The 14,609-nt window shown below is 37.9% G+C and overlaps 1 protein-coding gene across 2 annotated transcripts in view; it reads right to left on the minus strand.

Moving 5' to 3' along the window:
- The window catches only part of lrba (LPS responsive beige-like anchor protein), a 430,270-nt gene that overhangs the window by 231,597 nt on the left and 184,064 nt on the right, over positions 1 to 14,609 (minus strand). The gene's annotated exons all lie outside the window — the stretch shown is intronic.

The following is a 14,609-nucleotide window of genomic DNA, read 5'->3' on the forward strand; positions in this document are numbered from 1 at the left end:
AGTCCCAACCACTTACTAATGTGTGTGACCTACAGATCAAAGGTGCCCTAATCTGGCACTAATTAGCAAATCCATTCAAAGAAATGACAAGGGCTCTGTAGTGAATCGTGCTACCCCGACATGGAAGTGCTCATTGCTGATTGTGGGCGACTGGAATGGTAAAACGTTCCATTTCACAGCTTTAAACCAGGATGAGACCAACAAAGTTATCAGAAACCAAAGAAATTCTCCTACCATTAATGGTTTCACACTGTTCTCCGCTCCCCTGGGTTTAAGCAGGGTATAAGATGCCACAAATCATCAGTGGAGAGAAACAAGGGAAAAATCTAAACACAGTTCCTTCATCTCAGTTTTCTGAGATGTACTGCAGTTTCTGCAGTGGACTTGAGTCACAAAATATGAATTGTGTAAAGGGATGCATCAAAATGTCTGTCATTGAAAAAGGGAGGAGGACGGAAAGGAGAGAAAGGGGAAATCCAGTGAGATCTTATTCAAGATCCTAAAGGATATAGATAAAATAAATCTGCTGTTTAAGATAATCTACTTTGGGGATAGGAAAATGAATGGTAATGATCTTTTCTTGACCCAAATATTCCCATGTTCTTATGGAAGTTTCTGCTTTTCCCATCCAGTTGCAGCTTGAGCTAGATATAATACAATAGCTTGAGCTAGATATAACACAATACTGTTCCCAAATTATCTTACGATTGTGATTGAGCACTACATCAACCTGATATTTCAACATCTATATCAGCTATCTTGTGTGGTAGCCAAATAGTGCAAAACTATGGCTTACAGTTCCCTTTTATACAAGTGTTTGTTCACTTTCCGGAATTAGGTAAGCAGGTTGCCTCCCTCCAGGGAGAGAGTGCACATTCCATTCCAAATACAGGGACATTTCCATGCGTATGTGCCATGCACATTCTTAACTCTCAGTCTGGTTTGGATACTCATAAGCATAGCAATGGGTTTCCGTGTTTCCGGACACCCACCTGACCAAAATTAACGTTTGCTGCATTATTGGGAAACATCTGAGTACTCACTTAAATCAGCAATCTGAATACAGAGATAAAATACCAAGCTCACTATGCCATAGCTATGCTAAGGATAATAGTGGCTACTTATCAATATTAATTCTATATTCTCTTACAAGCTCGGTCAGTAACTCTTCAAGCCGGATTTCATCATTTCATCAAAAATATTCAAAAAAACAAATAGCAAAGAAACCACATTAAAGTTTCTGAATCATATCATTTTTAATGTTTTAAAAAATATATACATTTTATTTTTAAAACTAACAATGGTAAATCTATGGCAATCAAAGCCTATTACAACATTTCAAGTCACTTCAAAAATGTAGTAGGATTTGCATGCCATAGCTTCACTATTATTATTTTAAAAAATAAAAAAAATTAACTCTCCCCACTGCACAGACAGATGAGGTAACTGCTCAGGCATCCGATCATAGCAGAGCTGAGATCTGTGGATCTCTATAATGGAAAACAGTTATGACCCTCCTCCTACTCGATGGTGAAGTAAACTAAAATACCACAAATTGGATTCATGCACATTCACATTCTGTATTTTAAAAAAGAACCGCCTATTTTCTAAGTGTAACTAACACACATTAGATAATGTTTGGTTTTAGTGATCATCTAAATTAAAAGTACATGTCACAAATGGATTCTAGGTTACGAAGGTTGTCTAACAAATATCAACAGTTGAAATGGTTGAGTGACTTATGGTGTCTATTGTTGCATGTTATCACAGTGCACCTCAGAGTGGCTTATGGATTCTCACAGTTTAGCTGAGGTCACACAGGAGTGTGATAAATTCAATTGGGCAAGCCAAAAACCAAGGTAACTCTCTCACATTTCCTAAAGAAACAGTTTGAGCTATAATGGCAGGTTCCCAAAACAGATCAGGGAACAGTACATAACCAGCAATTGGTGGTGGTGGTGGGGGGAGCATAACAAAGCTTTTGGTTACTGATGAGTTGGGCAAATAGAAAAGTGCGGCTACACTTTTTCCGCGGAATCCACTACAAAAATCCTCATCCACTACAAACCCGCTACAGATGTAGTTTCTGGGGAGCGGGCAAGTTGGAGGGACTGCGGGATGGAGTTCCAAAGGGTAGAAGCAGAGTGGCAGAAGACCCACCCACCAAGGATGGGGAAGGCAAGGCTTGGGACATGAAGCAGACCGGAGCCCACTGAGCAGAGGGAGCGGGCAGGTTGTTAGGAGGCCACAGAGGTAGGGAGGAGTAAAGCCATGAAGGGCTTCGAAGGTGAGAACCAGGATCTTGAACTCTATCCTCTGTATGATGGGAAGCCAGAGGATGAAGATGGAGTTGATAGGTCGCGGAGCCTGGTGCGGGAGAGGACATGGGCTGCCGAGTTCTGGATGATCTGCAGCCTATAGATGGAGGAGTTGGGGAGGCCGACAAGCCGGGAGTTTGCGAAGTTGAGCCTGGATGTTATGAATGAGTGTGTGAGGGTCTCAGCGGCCTTCAGTGTGAGGCAGTGGCAGAGCCGGCCGACGTTGTGGAGGTGGGCGAAGGCAGAGCTGACATGGCACGGATGTAGGGTAGAAAGGATAGTTGAGGGTCAAACAAGATTCCAGATTGGTTTAGTAAGATGGACTGTGCATCTCTGTCTCTGTGTGTCTGTGAGTGTGTGTGTCTCTCTCTGTGTCTCTGAGTGCGTGTGTACGTGTGTCTCTCCCTCTGTCTGTGTTCGGTGCTGGGGCCTGAGAGCTCCTGTAGCCTCACTGGTGTCAACCAATAAAAGTATCATTGAGTAATCAGAGACAGGAATGTTAGCTTTAAGTGGTCAATTCTTTTTTTAAAAAGTATATTGACAACAGTTGAGCAGGTGGACCATCATACAGTATTGTACACATATCGCTCCAATTGTTCAACCCATTTGATAGCAGCTAACACTGGAAAGTGATATTTGATTTTTTTGACAGGTGTTGGTTGAAAATACAAGCAGAATGAGCTGGATATCATTCTATTTGAAGCTAACAATCTGAACCAGAAAGCGTCAACATCTTCACAATGACGTGTTGTACACATAGTATAGTTTGTTTTAAGAACTCATAAATATTCCATTACAGATATAAATGGTTGGCACAGCCCTGAAGCAGAGAGGGCGCTTACAATAAAAGGCAGCATTGCTGCATTTTCAGCTCTCACATAACTCAAGCGTCACCCAGAACAGCACACTGTCAACCAATCCATCCAATTACTTCTCCAGTATAGCAAACTTATTCCTGTTTTTAAAGTTTAACTATTGCAGACATATAGTCCATACATAAAGGAGAGATTTTTAACACTGGGAGGGGGTGGGGGAGGAAGAGGCAAGAGTCTCATAACTATCCTTGAGCATTACAATTAAAAATGGGATTGTTACATTATTGTACTCGAGATATTAATGACAAAAAAGTAAAGATTTTAATGCATCCACTTGTTCAGTTAATCTAAGGGGTAGCGAAATTTACATGCTCACCATAGATTTATGGAATTAACTAAATTTATAGGAACAAAAACAGCTTCCACTACATTTCAAGTGCCAGAAGGAACATGTTTCTTACTAGGTCAAAATATTAACATCTGTCTCAATAAAGCAACTATTGAAGTATAGAGTGAACAAAATCATCAGGGAAAAAACAGGAATATTCACATGGGTTAAAGATATTTATTTTATACAAGCAATTTGGATTGCCGTAATAAACAGTTTCAAATTAACTACAGTTGAATAAGGCTCAAAAGGTTTAAACACTGCAAACTATAAATAGCTGAGCAAAAATCAGAATCCTCAAGTGCTTCTTCACAATATTTACTGTGGCACATTGCAAAATCCACATATCATAAAGTATATATCTGGCAGATTACCTACCTCAGTAAGGCCCTACCAAATCATCAACCTGAGAAAATAAGAACATTTCCCGAAAATAGGAACATTATCCAAAAGGAATGTTCGGATGTCCTCACTCACATTGTATCATACAACCCATCAAGTCCCTCATCATTTGGAACCCCATCCAGGATTCCAGTCTCATCAAAACAAAATGTGTGCCTTCTAGTGGGTAGTACCAGAAGAGTGTGATCTCAGAAAGGCTTTACACATTTATTTCCCCCTAATATTTTCAATGTGTACATCTTTAATTTGCTGGAGCAGGGCCTGCCTGAGAATCCAGACAAATTGATCAGGATCTAAAGTTATGACATGACAAGAAGCCTTTAGGGATGCAATGAAACTCTCTACTATAGTAAAATATTGAGAACACTTTAACGTGTTTAAAACCAGTCATCATTACCTTCACTAACTAGTGCCGCTGGCTTCTGTGATATAAATTTTTAAACAATGATTTTAAAACATGCTCTGTAAAAGCAAGAGCATCAAAGAACACAAAACGTTGAAAAGAAATACGTAGTATTGGTTAAGGTAAAAGGCTGGGACAACATTTCTACAGTTTAGAAAAAAAACTAGCATGCTATGTGAAGGAAAATGTAATTAAGAGTTAAAGTCCAGGGAATATATCTATACCTTGGAGAAGTTGCAAGACGGTGCATTTCAATGTAATTTAATTCATCGTGATGTATTTATAAATAAACGTAAATTACCTCTTCTAAAATGACAATGACCATGTCCCTTTACAAAAGAATATAGTTTCAACCTCGCATTCACTGACAATACTGCACACTTCTGTGTTGTTGGAGGAGAAACACCTCTATTTAACTAGAAACATTTTAGTTACAACCAGCAACTTACTTGGAAGGATAGAATAGGGAAGAAGAGAAAATTACCATTTCCAAAAATCTAAGACTTCCAATTGAAATCAAATTGGAAGCAGCTTTCCCTGATCTTTAAAAGTTAATTTGAGGCTATCAAAATAAAATGTTGATCTCTCAGCTATTAAATCCGATAACTCCCAGGTTGTGCTCAAAGCAGAATCTCTACACACCATGGTTTACAATAATGTCATTAGACACAACATTACTTCTCTCTGTCAATGTTTCTTCTTACCCTCTCACAGTACTTTGTTGATGAGCAGAAAAGAAATTTGAAGAACATGTTTGAATTACACATGATTTTGCATGCTGAAATGTTATTGTGCTTAGTTAATGCAAAATTAAAAAAGCATCAACAACAAATACGTATCAAGAAAATTCCAATTCAATCTCTCTCTCTCTCACTCTCTCTATCTCCTATCTATTTAGCATAAAAATATAATAATTGCATCTATGTGTTGACTTATGTACTGCATGTAAATGCAGCGCCTTCACACCTCAGGCACTGGCAACATCACCGTCCATGGATGCACACTCCACCTCACCAAACCAGTCTGGAACCTTGGCATCTTGTTTGACCCTCAACTGTTCTTTCTACCCCACATCCGTGCCATGACCCACTCTGCCTTCCCTCACCTCCGCAACAACGCCCGGCTCCGCCACTATCTCACCCCTCAGACTGCCGAAACCCTCCACTTTGATCGTGCCTTCCCTGTCCTGCACCGTACCTGATCCCAACACCCCTGCTCGGGACATCCAACCGAAGTGAAAAGCGTTATGTAATTTTGTATTGTATTAATAGTACTGCACCACGAATATCTTCCAGCAAATCTGCCAGTTGCTGATTTAGAGTAGCAAGCCATAGAGAAAGGGGGTGGCTCAGAGCTAATGTCATTAGGTGGCATTAGTTATGAAATGTTAAAATTCAACAGCTGCAAACTAGCTCAGGCTGCAAAATCCCATCAGATGGAATAGGCTATTTTGCTTTACTCAGTTCCAGACAATTCTGAAGTGTAAAGCAAGGATTATAAAACTGCACTACAAAGCAAAAGTACATAAAATCTGTTCAGTGATGACACCACAAAACTTTAATACTGTTGTAATTTACTTTGCATTGCAAATGTTTAAAATTCATAGTGTAAGTTTGACCTTAGTAACACAACATATTCAGGAGCTGCCTCTGTTTTCACCAAAATTATATTAAGAGAGCTGCTACCTAAAATTAGCATTCTGTTTTGCTGAAATGCTTTGTCAGCACTTTCTGTATTGCAAGCATTTTAATTCAAAGGACCACATAAGAAAGATTGACCCGAGCAAAAAACAGATTAGAATGAAGAGCAGCCCAACAGCTATTAAGCTAGAACAGTCTCGCTCACAAATTATACAGTTCAATTCACTTCACAGTAAGTTCTATGAAGTGCTCTGAGACGTGTCAAAGATATGATAAGGCACTGTATCAAATGCAAGGATTATTATTGTAAAAGCACACCATTAGACTCCTTCATCTCAACCCCTAGTCTTATGTGATATTCACATTTAAGATAGCAATAACATATAATAATAATCCTTGCATTGGTGTGTTATCACGTCATTGAGATGTCTCAAAGCACTTCACAGAATATACTGCAAACTGAATTGACTGCATGTCTTGCAGGAAAAATGCAGCGGCAAATTGCGCACTGCAGTGTCCCACAAACAATCGTGGATTGAGTGCCAAATTATTTATTTATTTGTGTGTTTATTTATGTATGTATTTATTTAGGAAGGGATTATCACCCCCAGAATGCAGTCTGTCAATCGACTAACAACTAGGTTCCTACTTACTGCTAGGTAAACAGAGGCGTGTTGTGTAAGGAAATTTGCCTGAGGTTTCGCCCTGCCCTGGAATCTAACCCGGGTCTTCTTGCTTACCGGGCAAGTGCTCGAACTATTATAATAATAATAATAATAATCCTTGCATTTGATATAGCGCTTTTCACGTCTTCTAGACGTCCCAACACACTTCACAGAATATACTGTAAAGTGAATTGACTGTATATTTGTGGGCGAATTATTATTATTATGCTACAGACTCAAATGTGGAGGGTAAGTGGAGAGTAAGAGCAGTGAAAGAACAAGTGAGATAGTCCCTTCCTGCAGTACTGAAATATCAGACCTGGTGGATCAAGCAACTATCCACAACAAAGGCCCAAGAAAAACACGGGATGGAGAACAACAGAGAGGTCACAGGAGAAAAGAATGGCAAGAGAATACAGAAGGACAAACAAACATCTAGATTGCACAAGTACAATCAAGGCAAAAGGAATGGCTGGGCTGCTCGAATGTAGAATCCACGATTAGTGATGAGGAAGATGATTGATGTGATGGTAATCAGAAAGAGAGGGAAATCAGAAGAGGAAGGTGAAGATGATAAAGAATCTGAGTCGGTGAAGATATCTCCCAGAAGCAGGAAGCCAGTGACTGAGAGGAAGATTAGAGAGCCTTGAGGGAGGAGACCGAAACCCAAGAAGTTGCCTGCTATCTCCAGCATTATGAGTAGCGACAACGAAGGAGGAACAAGATCAATGACTGGAAGAAACATGACAAGGAGCAGAAAATGGAGCTGGAGGAGAGAAGTAAACAGCAGAAGAGCTGAGGAAGCTGAAGAAAACGAAATAGAGGCAGGATGAAGAAAAGGTGGACTGGTGAGGAAAGAAGGTAAAAGCTAGAAATGGGGATGAAAATTAACAACATTACATTTGTATAGCGCCTGTCACATCGAGAGGATATCCCAAGGAACTGGAATTTGAACAAAAGTGACAGGAAATGGGAGAAGATCAAGTCAATGCTCTCAAGTCCTAAAGTTTTGAGTTCAGGGAATGAAGAGTTGATGAGGCTGAAACAAGCTGGGTCTATTCAAGAAAAGAAGAAAGTTTGAAAAATGGGGAAAGTTATCAGAAGGAAAAATGCAGAAAAAAAAGATGCAGAAGAAGAGCAATGGATCTTGAAATAAAAAGAGAAACCGAATGAGCTTCGAGAAGAAATGAATATGGAATCAAACCAGAAAGAGGAGTGGAAAAAGACTAGAGAAAAAGAAAGGATTGGAGAAGGGAAGATGTATTATTATTATATAAGATGTAGGATATCCCGACGTGAAAGGGGCTATACAAATGTAATCTTGTTGTTGCAGTTGATACCACTTTAAGAATTAAAAGGTAATTAAGAAAGAGCCAATAAGATAAAGACAAGTACAAAAGGACCCTGAGAGTGAGACAAATTTGGTGTGGTTATGGGTAGTGGATGGGAGCGGCTCTGAGTTTCTGATAAACTTATTAACTCACCGGAGTTTTGGATTGAGAATTATTACAAAGGGCACTGAAAAAGTGTCTATCGAAAGAGTTAAAAAGCAAATGCAAACCTCAAAATACTTGTTCCAGCATGGCACTCAAGCCAACTATTTGAAATACTGCAGCTATAGTTTACCATCTACTATCATGCTGGTAAATTTAGGAGCCATGTATAATGCATTACAACTCAAAACAAAATGCACTTAGCATCAATAAACCTGAACTAATCAGAGTTAATCCCTTTCCACGAGAAGGAAAACTGCAAAATAAAATGAGTAAAATCACATCTCCATAATATCGGTGCCTAAGTAGGATTAGCAACGTCCCTTGAGAGAGAACATGAGTAAGAAGAGCCTATCTGAATAGCAAGCAAACCTGCAAGAAAATGCAAATGGCTTCCTAATTATCTACAGGCTATTAACATGCAGTTCCAATTACCAGCAATTAAAATCAGTTTAAACATTATGACAAAAGTTTATTGAAACTGGGAGAAATTATATGCTAATTACTGTACCATAAAACAAATGCTAAGTGTCTATTTTGACTAGGGATGCAATAAATAGCAAATTTCACACATTCAGAATTAGTAACAGCCCATTCAACACTCACTGTGATTTGAAACAATCCTTAAGGTCATGCCTGACATATTTACTAAGATAGAATGTTTATGTGCGTTTATTTTTAAAAAATTAAATTCACATTATTGTTATCAGTACCATTTAGATTTTTAAATGGAATGCAATTAAAACTAGCTGTGCCTTCTAGCTGCTTCTAGTAACTGCTTAGAATATGAATATTAAAACAATTTGCGATTTGCATACAAATCTTTGCTTAACACAGAAATACAGTAAACTACGATGCAGCATTTAACATGTGTAAAACCTTGTTTTTATTAAAGTTTTTGTAGGGAACATTATTGTTACTTAAAAATGAGAATCTCCCACTCAAGGCTCCGTTGCTCCGCCTACCTCTCTTTCTTCCATTACATCTCACATTAAGACCTATATTTTCAATCTTGCTTTTGGTCAACTTCCTCAACTGCCCATACAGATAGATGTATGAAGTGCTTCAAGACACCCTCCTGATATGAAAGCCACTATATAAATGTGAATTACTTTTGTGGCTTTATATTTAAACTTCCCGTTTTCATGCAGAATAAAGAGAGAGCACTTGTATAAAGTATGTAAGTGAACACATAATGGGGGCATGGCTGATCTTCACTGGAAACAACCTACCATATTAATCTGGAATCATGAGCTGCACTACATCATATTTATCATCAAATCAAGGTTAATTAATAAACAAAGTCCTTTTCAATACAGCACCATATACACTTCACTGAGGGTATAATAAGAAAAAAAATGTGCATTCAGGATCAACTGGAGAATCTAATAAAATACCAATTTTATAAATAATATTCTTTGTATTTGATATAGTGCTTCTCATGTCGGGAAAACTTCTCAAAGGGCTTCACAGGATTTACTATCACGCATGGTGACTGTGTTTCATGAGCAAATATGGCAGCTAATTTGCACACAGCAATGTCCCAAAAGCATACATGATGTGAATGTCCAATTTTATCTGGGGAACTGATTGCCAGAACATCGGGAGGAAATCATCTCTTTTAGAGTAGCACCATGGGATCTCTAACATCCAAGAGAAGGGCTGGTACAATGTGATACTACAGTGACAATATTCCTGATAGAATTTTTTTTTGGTGAGCAGCACTGTAGCCAATTGTCTTCAACATGATGTCCAATTATCCATAGTGGTTGTTTATCCACAATGAGGCTGGTCTCAATTACTGAAAATAATTGGCTCATTGCCGTATTTTCTAAAGGAAAATAAAAGTTGCAATCAACACCTCACTGTGAAACATGTGACTGTCCTTTTGCAACAACTCGCAGGATATTATTTTGTTATGTATTGTACTGTCTCTCACTGCAAATGGAAGATTTGGGACTCCAGATAAAGGATTTTTTTGGTAAATGCTGGCACCAAAGAAATGAATGACCCACTCTCCTTGTGTGTAATTACACCAGCCAAGATTGTAACAATTCATCACAAGGAGAAGGATGGGACTAAGGAAAGGGCTAGTCAAAGGAGATAGCCTTTGACTAAGTACTGGACCTCAAAGATCGATACTCAACAGATATTATTATAAAAGAACAATTGAATTCTGAAGGCATTTTAAGACAGCCTACACATTAAGAGATTGAAAGGGAAAGCTCATCAGAATGATCTTAGCCTCACAGGATTACCCTTTCTCACAAGAATATAAATCAGAATGTGTTCAAAATGTTTTCTAGCTCGCTCGCAATCAGGAATTTCAGTATTTAAAGATTTAATGAGGAAAGAAATATTTTTCCTGAATATTTAGTAAGAATAATAAAATGGGTCTCTTTACTGAGTGAAATTTTGTATTTCCCAGAAGTGAAAACAATTTGCCACTGAAAGCAACAAACTTCTCTTTCATTTAGAAAATAAAGGGTAATTCTAAATAATGCTGATGGCACTGTTTTAAACTTTAAATTGCAGAAGCTCTGTTTATGTTTTTTTAAATTAACCTGAAAAAACAAGCCTGTACAACTTCTGCTCCATAAACAATGAGTGCCCTGAATAAAGTCTAATTTGCCTAATCCTTCTACAACAGATGGTATAATAAACAAGATAATCAAGTGACACAATATCAAATATATGTTGCATTACAAATTTCATCTGTGCCTCATATGAAGCAAAACAATTTTACAAAATCATGAACAGTACCTGTAACTCAATACATTACACAATTCAAAAAGGTTACAATAGTAATTGCCCTAAAGGTAACTCACCGTATGCACAAATATTGTGTATTAACAAGTTATTCAACCACTGGGACAAAAAAAGTCAAACCTGACCCTAACATCCAATATTCGCAAATGTGCACTTTCCCCCATGGGTCATTGGATTAAGACCCTTAGCCAAGGAACTTAAAGCCAAGAGTAACACCACATTAAAAGCCGGGGATAAAATCTGGCACCTTTCCTATCTGTACAGCACAGTTCATTACAGCTGGTAGACTGGGCAATGTGCCATTAGGGTGAGCTCTGGCTTTTTTTCACTCCAGTGTAGTCCTTTAAGGGCTTTAAGACATCTAGAAGACGTGAAAAGCACTATATCAAATGCAAGGATTATTATATTATTATGAAGGATTCATGAACTAAAAATATGCTACATACAAAAACCACACCTCAGTAAAAATAATTTAGAAAATTAGCTTTGAAATGGTAAAAAATGTGCACCACAAATTATAAACTAAAATAAAGATATTATTATACATACATATTTGATGTGCGCAACTGGCTGTCGCATTTCGCCTACAAAATATGATGTTAATTCACTTTTCTGTGAAGTGCTTTGAGACATCTCAATGATGTGATATGGTGCTAAACCAAATGCAAGGATTATTATGTTTATCCCAAAAAACTCTCAGAAATAAAGTGGAGAGAAACACAGGTTTCCTTTAAATTATTTTCACCCAAAAGTGATGAAAGGTCATGGAGAGTATTTTCTCCTCCCAAGAAAAAGACAAGTTCATTCAATCCAGTACACAGGTTTAAATTTAAACAAAACATCTTCTGTATGTACAATTCACATCCACAAACTCATTATGGATCCACAAGGCCAAGATCAACTGTGCAATCTTGCTCAATTTATACTAAGGTGCTCTGGCTTGAATGCCTCTCGATTTCAAAGTTTATGTACCCAATGGTAGGCAATCTTGCTACTGTGGTTTTCTCTTATGGTAACTATCAATCTGCTAGCACAAAAAACAAGCCGGAAGTGACAATAACTGAATTTTGTTCCAATATGATCCAAATTTCTCCAGAAAAAGGAGATGGAAGATTGTTGAAATGATATTTTATCAAAAGACTACAGTCACTTTTTGCAGTGACAATAACAATTTTAAATTTAGAGGAAAATGTGAAAACTTGTTTCAAACTGGTGTGACATGAAGCTGCAAACTGTGTTCATCGCTGAAGTTTTTTTTTCATGTGACAATAGATGGAATTGATAAAATAATGTAAAAAAATCTATTGATATCTAAACATTTGTAATCAAGTAAAATATGAGGCATGTACTGTATTATACAATGCCTTGAGGTAATAATTTCATCAGATTCCCCAGGCTTTCTATACAATGTTTTAAATATTGCACAGAGCTAAAAATTTAGACATAGTCTATTGGAAAAAAAATGTCACCTCTGCAACCTAGGTCTACATTTACTCTGTTTAAATAGCAATTTATAGCATCCAGGATTTGGCAAATTATTACATACAGTCTAATTTTGAAGCTAGATATCTTCAAGTTATTTTAAGAAAAAAATGTAAATAGTAAAATACAAGAGCAAGTACAGAGTCTGCTGGAATTTCACTTCAATAGACGTCAGACAGACTGAAGGGATGAGTGGGGGATGTCTGTAATGTACTCTTATATTCAAAATAGGAGACAAACATGAATCAACAACTGGATAATAATAATCCTTGCATTTGATATAGCGCTTTTCACATCTTCCAGATGTCTCAAAGCACTTCACAGAACAGACTGTAAAGTGAATTGACTGTATATTTGTGGGCGAAATGGATGAACATTGGTCGCGAAGAAATTCTATTTCATGAGATACTATGTTATCTAAAGCACATAGGCACCATGAGGAATCGTCAGAACGGCTTTGAAAGCAATATGGCTCATTGCCTCATGAATCTACTGGAGATAAATTTTCAGACCTACCATTCAATGGACATAGTTACAGGATTTTCCAAAGAAATTTGATAACACTTTCCCCATATGATGCAACAAAAGATTAATAAATCCACCGAATTAATGGCATTTTAACGGAATTAAAGTGATTTAATGAAAGAATTAAAAATTGGCTTGGCAGGACTCTCCTGACAGCTCAGTGGTTCAGTCCATGGCTCATTGTGGCATGAAGCCACACAGATCAATCCAGGTTTCAACGCTGATCTTTCAAGTTAACTGATTTAATTCAAGGATTGACATTAAAACTGGCCTCAGTGTTAGACACTTAGGGATTGAATATTCAGCCAGGGTACCACCTTTTATAGCTGTCCAGGTTTGCTCACTCTCCCAATTAGCAAGGAGGGTATATTGTTCCATCTGTCCAGGTTTGAGAGGACACTTAAAAAAATTGAGGAAAGAGGTGGAAAGTAGATCTATTGTAAATGTATGTTTCTCAGATTTCTTTTGGGATATTCTGGATGTGGGCCATTATTCATTTTCAAGTTTTGTTTAGGTTCATGCTGACAGAAGTGAGGCCAAAAGGACAGAATCCCATTTCCTCTCCCCACCCCTCCCATTGAACTACTAAAACCTCAAGAGTCCAAACAAATTGCCAATGAGCTCCCCACATCTGCCTTTCAACCAAAAAATACTGACACTCTGCCTAACAAGTAATATCACTTGAATATAGACTACTGTATGTACAGCTCTCAATATCCTGTGTGTCACTGTATGTAGCACATGTACTTTATATATTAAGATTAAAGAAGCCATGCAAAAAATGACTTTCAAAAAAAAAGTACAAATTAAAAAAATCTCAGAGAGATCAAGGACGACTGGACATGACCTAGGCTCTAATTGGCAAAGATTAAACCAGTATTCATTGAAAAACACATCAAACTTGTAAAATATTCATGGAACTTGAGAAAACGCGAATGTTTTCCGACATCATTGCATGATGGAATTGGGGTTTGACTGATCAACAGCTAAGCATGGTACCTAAGATATGTCCAAATTAAGGAAGCAATACTAATATATACAAGTACACATAAAGTTCTTATAATGAGGAATTACCCATTTTCTGTTGAGACTAACAATTGAAAGAGAATCTAGGTGTCCTTTAAAAAATGTTGATTAGGTTATTGGGAAGGAAAAGGAAAGTGGAACGATTTATGACCTGGTTATACTCAGGATTTTGTGCTAAATTTATGCCTGTAGCAGTCCGTAAATCCTAGTATAGAACAGCCAGTTCAGCTCCACCACCTCCAGGAATAGTATCTCAAATAAGTGCAGGGCAACCACGTTATAAGGGACTACCTTTTAAAGTGGGTACACTTATAAGGCAGGTGTCCTGTGGACTCGTCGTTGACTTCACCATACACCAGCTGGTTTCCCATGTGTTAATTTTGGTGGTGGGGGGCTGGGGAAGCCCAGAATGAGTCAAGCGACCAAGGACTCAAGATAGCTCCATATTCCAGTGAAAGGGAATTCAATTCCTTAGATCAGGATCCATGCCATTCCAATCCCAGCCAACAGAGACTGAAGACAAGGCCTTCCTGTCAGTTGTTGTGACCCTCAAGAATAAATCATGGAGAGGGTTTGGATCAGGCTGATCTCTCCTGATCTGAACCTCAAAGGCTGAGAATACTGTCAGGCGCACAAGTCTAAGGAGTGACTGATAAGTACAGAAACTACCACTTGATCTTAGC

The sequence above is a fragment of the Callorhinchus milii genome, unplaced genomic scaffold (genome assembly GCF_018977255.1).
Source record: "Callorhinchus milii isolate IMCB2004 unplaced genomic scaffold, IMCB_Cmil_1.0 Scaffold1, whole genome shotgun sequence".
NCBI lineage: Eukaryota > Metazoa > Chordata > Chondrichthyes > Chimaeriformes > Callorhinchidae > Callorhinchus > Callorhinchus milii.